Source organism: Lucilia cuprina, chromosome 2, assembly GCF_022045245.1.
Source record: "Lucilia cuprina isolate Lc7/37 chromosome 2, ASM2204524v1, whole genome shotgun sequence".
Classification (NCBI taxonomy): Eukaryota; Metazoa; Arthropoda; class Insecta; order Diptera; family Calliphoridae; genus Lucilia; species Lucilia cuprina.
The window spans coordinates 65,569,275-65,585,104 of NC_060950.1; the positions used below are offsets into that span (position 1 = coordinate 65,569,275).

At 30.0% G+C, this 15,830-nt stretch overlaps 1 protein-coding gene across 2 annotated transcripts in view; it reads right to left on the bottom strand.

The window, feature by feature from the left end:
• The window catches only part of LOC111686410 (protein spitz-like), a 33,827-nt gene extending 20,048 nt beyond the window's left edge, over positions 1 to 13,779 (bottom strand). For both annotated transcript variants that reach the window (XM_046950885.1, XM_046950883.1), the window contains exons 1-2: positions 13,290 to 13,779; positions 604 to 662 (exon numbers count right to left, since the gene is read on the bottom strand). The gene's annotated coding sequence lies outside the window, so the exon portion shown is untranslated. The remainder of the gene's footprint in view (positions 1 to 603; positions 663 to 13,289) is intronic.
• Between the last annotated feature and the right edge of the window lie 2,051 nt (positions 13,780 to 15,830).

Sequence of the window (15,830 nt, forward strand, 5' to 3'; positions counted from 1 at the left end):
GAACTAGAACTGAACTAGAACTGAACTAGAACTGAACTAGAACTGAACTAGAACTGAACTAGAACTGAACTAGAACGGAACTGGAACTGAACTAGAACTGAACTAGAATTGAACTAGAATTGAACTAGAATTGAACTAGAACTAAACTAGAACTGAACTAGAACTAAACTAGAACTGAACTAGAACTGAACTAGAACTGAACTAGAACTAAACTAGAACTGAACTACAATTGAACTAGAACTGAATTAGAATTGAACCAGAACTGAACTAGAACTGAACTAGAACTGAACTAGAACTGAACTAGAACTGAACTAGAACTGAACTAGAACTGAACTAGAACTGAACTAGAACTGAACTAGAACTGAACTAGAACTGAACTAGAACTGAACTAGAACTGAACTAGAACTGAACTAGAACTGAACTAGAACTGAACTAGAACTGAACTAGAACAGAACTAGAACTGAACTAGAACTGAACTAGAACTGTACTAAAACTAAACTAGAACTGAACTAGAACAAGTCTAAAACTGAACTGGATATATATACAGAATTAGTCGAGACAAGACTTATTTATGTTAACTTCCAAAATTTTTGTCAAACTTACCCCAAACTATTAACGTGACCAAATGTCCAATGACAAGTTCAATGCAAATGACAAGATTTCTAAAAATATAAAAAAAAACAGAAAAATTATTAAAAATTTTATAAAAATCAAGAAAACTTAAAAAAAAACATTAAAATTTTATAAAACCCGAAAAAATATTTTTTTCTTCTAGAAGACAGACAAATCATTTTACAGCTAAATTTTAGACCAGACAGCCGACAATACATAAAACAAAAAAAAATCACAACAAAATATACTTCTTAAAGGGTATTGAACTGAAATCCAGCAACAACGACAAGAAAACAATATTTAAGTTTTTGTCCGAAGTCACACAAATAACAACAAATAACTTGAACAACTACTACAACTTAGTATTAGTAGTACAACTATCAAGGGGTTGTAGTACTCCAAACATTCATCATGAACAGAAACATATTAAACAATAAAAAAATGTACACATTATGTTTAACATATGTATGTTTTGTATGCAAACATACATACATACATATAATGAAATAGGTAGTAAATACATATATAAAAACTTTATTATGTACAAATATTTAAAATTCAATTCATAAATTGTAACCAACTAAACTAACTAAATGTGCGCGTTTAACAGAATTGAATTTGTACATTTTAGCATAACAGTCATCATGTCATGTTCTTGCGCGACGATACACAGGAAATGTTATTTTGCCATTTAACCACCACCAATCGTCGCCAACCGTATTTAGAAGAATGTCACAAAACTAAAAGGGAAAAATTGTCCCGTTTACTTTAGAGAAAAAATTTGCAAATTAACAACTACATACATACATATAAAGGAAATCAGCAACAGTTGATAGGTAGTAATGTAATTTATAGACATACATACAGATGTATATACATACATATTTCATTTATATCAAAACAACGGTTTTTTCATAAAAAAGTACTAGAAAAGAACAAGAACAAAACTAGTAGAGCAAAACTAAAACAGAACTAGAACAGAACTAGAACAGGAACTAGAACAGAACTAGAGCAGAACTAGAACAGAACTAGAGCAGAACTAGAACAGAGCGAGAAAAGAACTAGAACAGAACTAGAACATAGCGAGAACAGAACTAGATCTAACCTAGAACAGAACTGGAACAGAACTAGAACAGAACTAGATCTAACCTAGAACAGAACTAGAACAGAGCGAGAACAGAACTGGAACAGAACTAGATCTAACCTAGAACAGAACTGGAACAGAACTAAAACAGAGCAAGAACAGAGCGAGAACAGAACTAGAACAAAACTAGAACAGAACTAGAACAAAACTAGAACAAAACTAGAACAAAACTAGAACAGAACTAGAACAAAACTAGAACAGAACTAGAACAGAACTAGAACAGAACTAGAACAGAACTAGAACAGAACTAGAATAGAACTAGAACTAGAACAGAACTAGAACATAACTAGAATAGAGCGAGAACAGAACTAGAACAGAACTAGAAATAGAACAGAACTAGAACAGAACTAGAATAGAACTAGAACAGAACTAGAACAGAACTGGAACAGAACTTGAACAGAACTAGAACAGAACTAGAACAGAACTAGAACAGAACTTGAACAGAACTAGAACAGACCTAGAACAGAACTAGAACAGAACTAGAACAGAGCGAGAACAGAACTAGATCTAACATAGAACAGAACTGGAACAGAACTAGAACAGAACTAGAACAGAACTAGAACAGAACTAGATCTAACCTAGAACAGAACTAGAACAGAGCGAGAACAGAACTGGAACAGAACTAGATCTAACCTAGAACAGAACTGGAACAGAACTAAAACAGAGCAAGAACAGAGCGAGAACAGAACTAGAACAAAACTAGAACAAAACTAGAACAAAACTAGAACAGAACTAGAACAGAACTAGAACAAAACTAGAATAGAACTAGAACAGAACTATAACAGAACTAGAACAGAACTAGAACAGAGCTAGAACAGAGCTAGAACAGAACTAGAACAGAACTGCAACATAACTGGAATAGAGCGAGAACAGAACAGAACTAGATCTAACCTAGAACAGTCCTAGAATAGAACTAGAACAAAACTACAACAGAAATAGGACAGAACTAGAACAGAATTAGAACAGAACTAGAACAGAACTAGAACAGAACTAAAACAGAACTAAAACAGAAGTAGAACAGAACTAGAACTAGAACAGAACTAGAAATAGAAATAGAACAGAAATAGAACAGAACTAGAAAAGAACTAGAAAAGAACTAGAACAGACCTAGAACAGAACTAGAACATAACTAGAATGGAATAGAACTAAATTATTATTGATCTAGAATAGAACTGACCTAGAGTACTCTCCAAACTTTAGACTAAAGTCCAAAAACAGTCCAGACTAGGTCCGAATTTAAAAAAAAAAAAAAAAAAAGTTTTTTATCTACTAAAAATAGGTATTAAACTTAACGGTCAAAAAGAAGAATATTTTTCATCTAAAATAAACAAATAATTATTGCTAAAATACAATATGTAGGTACCTATTTATTATTAAAAACTAAAACGAACAACCTGAAAGCTTCATAAAAATGAAATCCAAAAAAGTGCATCATAAATGCAGCATGAAAAATGTAAACAAACCAGCATAAAAAATAAATAAACAACTGAAGTGTCAACAACCAATAACAACAATAAAAACAATACTCAAAATCTGTTTGTTGGGCAAGTGCAGCTCCGAAAACAAAATAAATACGAACAAAACACGAAAAAAAGGCACAGAAAAGAAAATGTACATAAAAATAGTATAAAATAAAAACATAAATATAAAAAAACTAGGATTAAGGCAGACACAACAACAAAAATAACAACAAGCTAGCAGTCAGGAATTTTGATACAAAACAAATATAAAAACTGTACACACAAAAACAAAAGAATATTCAAGGAGAACAAGCCGTTTAATATATAAAAACAATAAAAACAACAAATATGCATCAAGGGGAGAATGAAATGTAAAGGGAAATAAGAAGAAAAAGGAACCGGCATTGAAAAACATAAATGGTTGGTAATGCAGAATATGACAACAATAACAAAACTGAAAAAATACAAGAACAACAACATTATGTTGTTTTTCTTGTTGTTTTTGTTTGATCCGTTCATTCTTTAATGAATTTTTATTGTGTGTACAGTACACAACAAAAATACTATAAAACTACTACGATGTGAAAGATATGAAAACTTGTGTGTAGAAAGAAAACACAAAAACAAAACAGCGAAAAAATATACAACATAGTTTTCTTTTTTTTGTGTGTAACAGACACAAAACAACAACATTATGAATGACTAAGATAAGAGAGAGGAAGAGATAACATAAAAGAGAAAGAATTATAACAGCAATTCTGCAAAGTTTAAAATAAAGAGTGTGAGCGAGCGCAAATAAAAGAGTGATTGCAATTTTTAAATAAAATTTAGCAGAAAACAAACCCATTAAGAACAGGAAACGTCTATAAAAACACAGGAAATGGAAATAACTAATATAAAAATATGTTAAGAGAATTGAAAACTAAAGCAGATTTAAGTTAGTTGAAGACTTTTTTTGCACAAAGAGATTAAGAAGTTTTGTTTTTACAAATATTATTCGTTATAGTGGGGCGCACAAGGCCAATGACGTTTGTTGGCAGAAAATCAATGATATTTCTGTACATACATACATTTAAATGGCTTTCAAATAGACATCTCGCATCGCTAGATAAATCTTTCAGAGGGGTTTCTCGGATTTAAAGATGAATCTAACAGAGATGATAATCCAAAGAATCCAGTTTAATAAATGTATTCGATTGAACAGAAGTAGAACATAAGTAGATCAGATTTAGAACAAAACTAAAACAGAAATAGAATAGAACTAGAAAAGAACTACAACTGGAACAGAACTAGAACTGGAATAGAATAAGAACTGGAACAGAACTAGAACTGGAACAGAAATAGAAGAAAGCTAGAACGAAACTAAAACAGAACTAGAACAGAACCAGAACAGAACAGAACTAGAACAGAACTAGAAGAAAACTAGAACAGAACTAGAAGAGAACTAGAACAGAACCAGAACAGAACTAGAGGAGAACTAGAACAGAACTAGAAGAGAACTAGAACAGAAGTAGAACAGAACTAAAACAAAACTAGAACAGAACTAGAACAGAACTGAACTATAACTGAATTGGAACTGAACTAGAACTGAATTGGAACTGAACTAGAACTGAACTAGAACTAGAACTGAACTAGAACTGAACTAGAACTGAACTAGAACTGACCTAGAACTGAACTAGAACTGAACTAGAACTGAACTAGAACTGAACTAGAACTGAACTAGAACTGAACTAGAACTGAACTAGAACTGAACTAGAACTGAACTAGAACTGAACTAGAACTGAACTAAAACTAAACTAGAACTGAACTAGAACTGAACTAGAACTGAACTAGAACTGAACTAGAACCGAACTAGAACTGAACTAGAACTGAACTAGAACTGAACTAGAACTGAATTAGAACTGAACTAGAACTGAACTAGAACTGAACTAGAACTGAACTAGAACTGAACTAGAACTGACCTAGAACTGAACTAGAACTCAACTAGAACTGAACTAGAACTGAACTAGAACTGAACTAGAACTGAACTAGAACTGAACTAGAACTGAACTAGAACCGAACTAGAACTGAACTAGAACTGAACTAGAACTGAACTAGAACTGAACTAGAACTGACCTAGAACTGAACTAGAACTCAACTAGAACTGAACTAGAACTGAACTAGAACTGAACTAGAACTGAACTAGAACTGAACTAGAACTGAACTAAAACTAAACTAGAACTGAACTAGAACTGAACTAGAACTGAACTAGAACAGAAATAGAATAGAACAAGAACAGAATTAGAACAGAACTAGAATAGAACTAGAACAGAATTTGAACTGAACTAGAAACTTACTTAAACTAAACTAGGAATGATTCAAAACTCTTTTAGGACTAAAATATAAAACTTTTTCGATATACAGCTGTTTGTCAAAATTTTCAAATTTATGATAAATTCCGTTACTTTTCCCCTTTAATATTTTTGATGTGTTAATTTTATTTTAAGAAACTTTAACGTTTCACATACAATCATATAATCTAAAATAAAAATTTGTTATTTTTGAAAAGCAGATGTGTATGATAAAGATGAGGCTTCTTTAAAAAAAAATAGTTAACAGGTGTTAATTTGTAAAAAAAAGTAATACTAAAAATGTAATAAAAGTACAGTTTTTTTTCAAAAATTTTATGTAATATTTAGTTTCATCATCATTTAAACTATTTTATGACTATGGTGTGTCTTCTTAGAATACTAAGAACGTAAAAGAAGTCTTTCTTTACCCTACGAGTAAGTAAACAAAAAAAAAGAAGTGTAATGTAAAAAAAACAGGCAAGAAAAACAAGTCATACAAATGCTGCCTTATGGTTTTTACGAGTCTTTACGACTATATGATGTCCGTCTGTCAGTTGTGCACATTAAAATGTTGATGACCGTAAATAGTCAGAGAGGAGACTTAAGACACAGCTAACCAGTCAAGAAGCATAACCAAAGACAACGACCACACCACATGTTTTACTTTTCTACTACTAAAATCCTTAATATTTTCAGCGTCAACGGACAACTTTTGACCACTGTTGGTGGTGTAGTAGAGTAAAACATTCCTGATACACGATACCTACTACATTTATCAATAGTAGAGTTTACAAACTGCTCATAAAACAGCAATGTCAACTTAAGTCAATCGGCTAGCCTGTTACTCGTCGAGACAGTCACTAGTCTGTAAGCTTAGTAGTAGTTAAAAAGCGTTTAATAAATAGTGTCCCGGTCAAACAAGAATAGATTCATATGTATGTATATTGATTGCAACATTCTGTTTTGTTTTAGTTCTGTCCTAGTTCTGTTCTAGTTCAGTTCTAGTTTAGTTCTAGTTTAGTTCTAGTTCAGTTCTAGTTCAGTTCTAGTTCAGTTCTAGTTCAGTTCTAGTTCAGTTCAGTTCTAGTTCAGTTCTAGTTTAGTTCTAGTTTAGTTCTAGTTCACTTCTAGTTCAGTTCTAGTTCAGTTCTAGTTCAGTTCTAGTTCAGTTCTAGTTCAGTTCTAGTTCAGTTCTAGTTCAGTTCTAGTTCAGTTCTAGTTCAGTTCTAGTTCAGTTCTAGTTCAGTTCTAGTTCAGTTCTAGTTCAGTTCTAGTTCAGTTCTAGTTCAGTTCTAGTTCAGTTCTAGTTCAGTTCTAATTCAGTTCTAGTTCAGTTCTAGTTCAGTTCTAGTTCAGTTCTAGTTCAGTTCTAGTTCAGTTCTAGTTCAGTTCTAGTTCAGTTCTAGTTCAGTTCTAGTTCAGTTCTAGTTCAGTTCTAGTTCAGTTCTAGTTCAGTTCTAGTTCAGTTCTAGTTCAGTTCTAGTTCAGTTCTAGTTCAGTTCTAGTTCAGTTCTAGTTCAGTTCTAGTTCAGTTCTAGTTCAGTTCTAGTTCAGTTCTAGTTCAGTTCTAGTTCAGTTCTAGTTCAGTTCTAGTTCAGTTCCAGTTCAGTTCCAGTTCAGTTCCAGTTCAGTTCCAGTTCAGTTCCAGTTCAGTTCCAGTTCAGTTCCAGTTCAGTTCTAGTTCAGTTGTAGTTCAGTTCTAGTTCAGTTCCAGTTCAGTTCCAGTTCAGTTTCAGTTCAGTTCCAGTTCATTTCCAGTTCAGTTCCAGTTCAGTTCCAGTTCAGTTCCAGTTCAGTTCTAATTCAGTTCAGTTCAAGTTCAATTTACAAGAGATCTCTTGCCTCTGACTTATGTATAAGCATACAAACAAAGTCCACTATTTCCTCCTATTTCGAATTTCTTTACAGGGTTAACATTAACAACAATAAACAGGGTTGCCAGGTTATAATTATAAAACTAAATACAATTCATTGAAAGTATTATTCAAAATTGTTAAAAAAAAAAAACTACACTACTTTCATAAAAGAAATGTTTATGACGTTTTATACTATGTGTACATGTCTACGTCCGGCCACCGGCGTGTCAGACTGAGTCTTCACCGCCTTACATGACTGTGCGCTGCTGCACATGTACGAAAAAAAAAACCATTATAATTTGCTTAGAGAGAAGTTCGTTGATGTTGTATGTGTGTGTGTTGTAAATATTTTGTTTGAATTCGTTAGCAGTGGCGGCTGGCATTTCGACCTAGATTTTTCCATGAAATTTCAATGATTTACTACTACGTAATTCACATATGAGTAAACATTCATTTTTATTTTATTTATATTTTATACAATGTACTTTTTTTTCTCATACCACACACACTTTTTTTAGGTTTTTTTTTTCTAATGTTACTTTTTGTTTTAGCTAGAAATAAACAAAAACTTATTTTTAAAAATACAGAGAGAAAGAGTGATGAGAAGCTAAGCTACATGTATTATATTAGATTGCATAGACAGACAGTGTAGATGATGATGATGACGACAATGATGATTTGGCTGTTTTTATTTGTTTCTGTTTTAAATAGTTTAACAGCAAATAAACCGGAAATAGTCATTTAAATAACGTAAACTAGCATCAAATTCATTTGTTTTTTTATTTCTTTTTCTAGGCATTAGTCATTTAAAGCAAAATTCAGCGAATAAAAGTGACAATGATTTGATTACTTGGAAAATGACACAATAAAACAGTATAAAGGTAAAGAGTTCCTGTTTTTGAGGCCAGACAAACAGGTGTATTTAATGCAAATTTAGATTGTATAAGGAATAGAACTAAAAAGGAACTAGAACAGATTTGAAACAGAACTAGAACTGATATAGAACAGAACTAAAGCAGTACTAGAACAGAACTAAAGCAGTACTAGAACAGAACTGGAACGGAAATAGAACAGAACTAGAACAAGCTCAATCAGATCAAGAACAAAACTAGAACAAGCTCAAACAGAACTAGAACAGAACTAGAAATAGAACAGAACTAGAACAAAACTAGAACAGAACTAGAACAGAACTAGAGCAGAACTAGAACAGAACTTGAATAGAACTAGAATAGAACTAGAAGAGAATTAGAACAAAACTAGAACAGAACTAGAACAGAACTAGAACAGAACTAGAACAAAACTAGAACAGAACTAGAACAGAACTAGAACAGAACTAGAACAGAACTAGAACAGAACTAGAACAGAACTAGAACTGAACTAGAACAGAACTAAAACTGAACTAAAACAGAACTAAAACAGAACTAGAACTAGAACAGAACAGAACAGAACTAGAACAGAACTAGAACAGAACTAGAACAGAACTAGAACAGAACTAGAACAGAACTAGAACAGAACTAGAACAGAACTAGAACAGAACTAGAACAGAACTAGAACAGAACTAGAAGAGAACTAGAACAGAACTAGAACAGAATTAGAACACAGAACTAGAACAGAAGTAGAACAGAACTAGAACAGAACTAGAACAGAACTAGAACAGAACTAGAACAGAACTAGAACAGAACTAGAACAGAACTAGAACAGAACTAGAACAGAACTAGAACAGAACAAGAACAGAACTAGAACATAACTAGAACAAGAACAGAACATGAATAGAACATGAACAGAACTAAAACCGAACCGAACTAGAACAGAACTAGAACAAAACTAGAACAGAACTAGAACAAGAACAGAACATGAATAGAACTGAACATGAATAGAACTGAAACAAAACTAGAACAGAACTAAAACAGAACTAGAACCGAACTAGAACAAAACTTGAACAGAACTAGAACAAAACTAGAACATAACTAGAACAGAACTAGAACAGAACTAGAACAGAACTAGAACAAAACTAGAACAGAACTAGAACGAAACTAGAAGAGAACTAGAACAGAACTAGAACAGAACTAGAACAGAACTATAACATAACTAGAACAGAACTAGAACTAGAACTGAACTAGAACAGAACTAGAACAGGAGTAGAACAGAACTAGAAACATCTTATTTAGAACAGAAATAGATCAGATGATTCAGTTCTAAAATTAAACTGGAACTTAACTAGAATTGCTTTTATAAACATTAAACTAGTACAAAACAATTTTGTATTTAATTTTTAGCAAATTTCTACCACTGTGCAAGTGAATATGTGAAATTTGATATTTATTTATAATTCATTTAATATTTCGGGAAAAATAATGAGATGTTCAAAAGAAAAACACTCAACAAAATGACAGATGTTTGTTGAGAGTCCAACAAAAAAAAAAAACGAAAGTAACTTCAACATCCGGTAATTAAAATACTAAAACAGAAATAGGTATTTTTATTTTAAAATAAAAATTCGATTACAAAAGATGCAGTGGCTAAAAAAGAAGGTTAATAAACGTATTAAAACACACATTAAATAAAAAAATGTTTTGCCTACATACCATAACAACAAAAGTAAATGCAAAAAAACTAACCTACGCTAATACAACACTCAGTAAGAAATAGTTAAAAGCAACAACAACAACAACAAAAAACAACAACAACAAAAAACAACAACAACAACACAAGCACAAAAAAATGTTTTAAAAACAAAAAGACAAATGTAATAGCAAAGAAAGAAAAAATAAAATTATAACGGCTTTACAAAATGCATAGCTTAAACAAAAAGTTGGCAACACTTAAGCACAATAACAACAACACAAAACAGAATGAAGAATGCAAGAAATAAAATAAAAAAATCGAAAAATAAACGAAAATAAAAACTGAAACAATTTGAAACTGAATATATACAGAGAGTACAAAAAAAAAGAGTACACGAAGAAAATTGCAAAATGTTGTTGGTTGGTTTCTCTTGTTTGTGTGATAGAAATTAAATAATAAAAAGGAAATGTTAAGAAGGCATTAACCGCTGTTTTTTCTAACGTTAGCAGAGACGTTAACAGAGAATAGCTTTTAGTTTTTTTTCTTTCTAAATATTGAGCAAAGTTGTTGGTGTTGTTTTTTGGTTTGTTTTGTGCTGAGCAGCAAAACAATAACAATTTTATGTTAAAGAATTGTGTTGTGTAGAAATGTGTGTGTGTATGGATGTGTGGTATGTGACAGGTATGGATAAGTGAAATTTTTAAATAGTACTTTAACTTATAAATTAGTAAACAAATAGGTATCACTTTAGACTATAAGGACAAGATTACAACATGGTCCTAGCTATAGACTAGAATTTTAACTAGACTTTAGATTAGAATATAAACTAAACTAAATGTATCAGAACATTCTAAAGATAAGACTAGACTATAGAGACAAGATTATAACATGGCCTATAGAATTTAAACTGAACAAAACACTAGTCTGTAGACTTGATATACTAGGCTATATACTAGATTACACTATTACATAGACAAGACAACATGGACTAGATTATAAATTAGACTAAAGACAAGTCTAATATATAGACTAAACTTTATACTTCATTAGACTATTCTATAGACAAGACTAGACTATAGAGACACAATTAAAACATGGTATTTAGACTTAACTATAGACTAAAATTTAAACGGAACTAAAAACTAGACTAAAGACTTACCTATAGACTAGACTATAAACTAGACTATAGATTATACTATACACTAGATTACACTATTACATAGACAAGACTATAACATAGACTAGATTATAAATTAGACTATAGACTAGACTAAAGACGAGTCTAATATATAGACTAAACTTTATACTAAATTAGACTATTCTATAGACAAGACTAGACTATAGAGCCAGGATTAAAACATGGCATTTAGACTTAACTATAGACTGAAATTTAAACTGAACTAAAGACTAGACTAAAGACTTGCCTTTAGACTAGTCTATAAACTAGACTATAGATTAGACTATATACTAGATTACACGATTATATAGACAAGACAAGATAACATAGACTAGATTATAAATTAGACTATAGACTGTACTAAAGACGAGTCTAATATATAGACTAAACTTTATACTACATTAGACTATTCAATAGACAAGACTATACTTTAGATTTCACTATAGACTATTAAGAGAAAACATTACAAACTCGAACCTAGAGTAGACTACAAATAAGACTATCGACTAGATCATTAAAATAGCCTCGATTTTAGACAAGACTAAATTATAAACTAGACTATGGACAAGATTATATACTAGACTACATACTGGTCTATTGACATAAGACTAAATTATAAACTTTATGCTAGACTACCGACTCTAAACTAGACTATAAACAAGATTATATACTAGACTATACACTGGCCTATTGACAAGATATTACAGATTTTATTAATAATATTTAATACTGGACTACTTACTAGTCTCTTCATTAGACTAGATTATAGACTATATACAAGATTATAAACTACAGCATTTTCAACAGTAATTCAGAAAAACTCAATTGTAAATGAGATTTGCCATTTGAAATTTAGAAAATTCCAATTGAAAATGTGATTTTTCATTTAACATTTAGAAATTGAATCAATTGAAAACTAGAATTTTCATTTATAATTTAGAAAACATCAATTGAAATTGAGATATTACATTTGAAATTGAATAATGAGATTTTTTATTTGAAATTCGGAATACAACAGTTGAAAATGAGATTTTTTATTTGAAATTTAGAAAATTTCAATTGAAAATGAGATTTTTTATTTGAAATTTAAAAAAAAAAAAATCAATTGGAAATAAAATTTCTCATTTGAATTCCAGAAAATTGTATGTGTTTATGTTATTCAATCTTAATTTGAAATTAATTGTAATGAAAAATTTCATTTTCAATTGAATTTTTTTAAATTTCAAATGAAAAATCTAATTTAAAATTGAAATTTTCTGAATTTCAAATGAAAATTATCATTTTGTATTCCGAATTTCAAATAAAAAATCTTATTTTCAATTGATGTTTTCTCAATTTAAATCGAAAATTTCGATTTTATTCCAAATTTCAAATGAAAAAATGCCATTTTCAAATGTTCTTCTTTGAATTTCAAAAGTAAAATCTGAATTACAATTGAAATTTTCTGAATTGAAATGAAAAGTTCTCATTTTCAATTGAAAAAGGTGTAGATGTAAAAAAAATATTAAAATACTAAGTTTTCCAGGTCTGGTATGTTCATGGATGGCGGCCAGACAGTTGATTTTTTTTCTTGTTTTCTAGTTGTTGTTTTTTTTAGAACAAATAGAGGAAATAAATTGTGTTAATGTGAGTGTATACATAAAAAGAAGAGCAGCAGACAATTTACTTTTTTTGTTGCTGTTGTTGTTGCTTTTGTGAGGCATTATAATTAAAGTTGCGTAGTTTGGTAAATTGTAAAGTTTTTTCTTTATAAAAAAAAAACTCAAAAACTTAAAATTTAAACAAAATTTTGCAAGGAATTAAAGGAATAAAAAAGGAGTTTCAATTTTTAACAACAAAACACAGACAGAGCAACTGCAGACGTCGGGGCGTAATTTATGACCATTTTTTGTTCCTCTTTTAGAGGATTTTGTTTTTGTTGTTTTTCTATTAGAGGAAGTGTATGAGAAAGATGAAGAATAAAGTATAGAGCACAAGAAGTAGTAACAAAAAAAATTTATGGAAAATTTAATACAAAAGCAAATTGTTTTTGTGACTATGTGTATACAGAGGCAAAAGCAGAAAAAAGAGGATATAGAAATTCTTCACCATTTTTATTATAATTATGTATAATAATGAAATGAAAAAAATTTAAAAAAAACTTACTTTTATATGGTATTTATAAATTTCAAATAAATTTAACAGCTTTCACTCTAAACTAAACTTTCACAAGTGTTTTTTTCTTTTCACATATAAGAATTTTAAAAATTTCTTAAGTTTTACAAAAAATTTAAATAATTTTTAAAGTTAGTGCGTAGTTTCTTTTACTTTTTTTATAAAAATCAAACTTTTCACTTTATCAAATAGTTTTGAGTCAAAAATTTTCTATATTTTCTTCTTAAGTTTTGTTATTTAATTGTTTTTGAATCTTTTTCTTTAACTTTTCTTTTTAAACGTTTTAAAAATTTTTCTTTTTTCTATTAATTTTTATGTATTTGCCAGAAACGCCAGCAAAAAAAAACACACAAAAAAACTTTTTTATTAAGAAAAAAAACACAACACGACGTTTCCAACAAAATAACGTTATCGGCAACACACAAATATAAAAACGCAGGAGAACGACGTGCAGTTGTATCGAGCGTTCGATTCAAACGAATTTTCAGGCGAGTAAAATATTTCAAGCCGACCCAAACAAAACGTCCAAAACAAAATGTTTCATTTCTCATACAATCTTCCTCTCTTTCTCTATGAAAAATTCCCCTTAATTGGTGTTGCCATATGTTTTTTTTTAGCTTTAGCACCCGCTAATTTACTCTTTTTAGCGTCTTGTTATTGTTGTCTCTCTTCTCTTAGTTCTCAACAGTTCATTGTACTAAAATTTACTTGCAAAGTAAATTTACTTTGCTGTTGCTGTGGCTGCTGCTGTCGACAGCGATTTTGTTTTTTCCCCATTAATTTTAATCCCCCTTGTTTTGCCTTAAACAACGTACACACACAACTAAAGCTAAATGTTTAAATTAAAACGCACTTGTGCCCTTAAAATTATTTACTCAAGAAAAAAAAGCATCGTCTCTAAAAAGAAAATGTATTGTTTCTTTTACCACCCTGTTTGTTGGTTTTGGCAAAACCAAAATGCCTTTTAAAGACAACAGAAAAATGCAAAGAAAACACCAACTTTTTTCAAAAAGAAACTAGTGTAAAGCAAAAATGGTGGAATACAAAGGAACATTTTAATACATCTTTTGGAAAAGGATACAGAACAATAACAACAACGACGACGGTCAAGGACACGCCCAGAGTAAAGTGAAAAAAATGGCAAATAAAACAAATGTGTCTTTTGGGTAAGAAAATAAAACCATAAAGATAGACAGATAGATAGATAGATAGATAGATAGATAGATAGATAGATAGATAGATAGATAGATAGATAGATAGATAGATAGATAGATAGATAGATAGATAGATAGATGGTTAGATAGATAGATAGATAGATAGATAGATAGATAGATAGATAGATAGATAGATAGATAGATAAATAGATAGATAGATAGATAGATAGATAGATAGATAGATAGATAGATAGATAGATAGATAGATAGATAGATAGATAGATAGATAGATAAATAGATAGATAGATAGATAGATAGATAGATAGATAGATAGATAGATAGATAGATAGATAGATAGATAGATAGATAGATAGATAGATAGATAGATAGATAGATAGATAGATAGATAGATAGATAGATAGATAGATATATATATACATACATAGAAAAACAGATAGATAGTCAATGGGTAGACGCTAAAAGCTTTCTAGTCTCTATACACAGACAAATGCAATAAGTTGGAGGAACATGTATAAAAACTTTAAAATAGTTTTCAAATCGTAAATATCACACTAACACTTGTTAGATAAATTCATTTATTAGTTAAGCTTCAGATCACACAATTATTTTAAATTTAGCACTTTTTTCACATTTTTGCAATTTAACAAATAATTCTTTAAAAAAATTCACCTCATTACCTATGAGTAATTCCCTTAATATCCTTCTTTGAAGTCAGTTTTAATCAAACTATCACTGCATTCTATAACACAATGAACATTTATCTAAAATATTACACATTCTTCAATTCATTTTACAAAAAAAATCATTTACAAACATCTTGTAATGCAAAATATTAAAAAAGATATGTCTGTCTGCTTTATTTTATGCCTCCGCAATTTCCCTATTAAACCGGATATCCTTTTTTAAAACTGTGTGTCTGTCGCCCATTTAAAATTCCACAAGAAGAAGAAAGAAAACGAGGTCATTCCAAATATTTTTAATCAATATACACAACAGAATTCATTCTGTGGATGCATACAATACATTCTTCTGCTGGGATCCATTTACTTGACATTACACCACATGACGTACATAGTACATACATACGTACGTACGTACGTACGTACATTTTGCAAATGTAACCGAAAATATTGAATTAAAATACAACAATTAAAAGGTTTCCTAAATATATTCGTATGGTGATACAAAAAAGAAGAGAACAAACATCCTTATCAATATAGTTTTTATCTATCGGTTCAGAATAGATAAACTGAGTAGATAGATAGATAGATAGATAGATAGATAGATAGATAGATAGATAGATAGATAGATAGATAGATAGATAGATAGATAGATAGATAGATAGATAGATAGATAG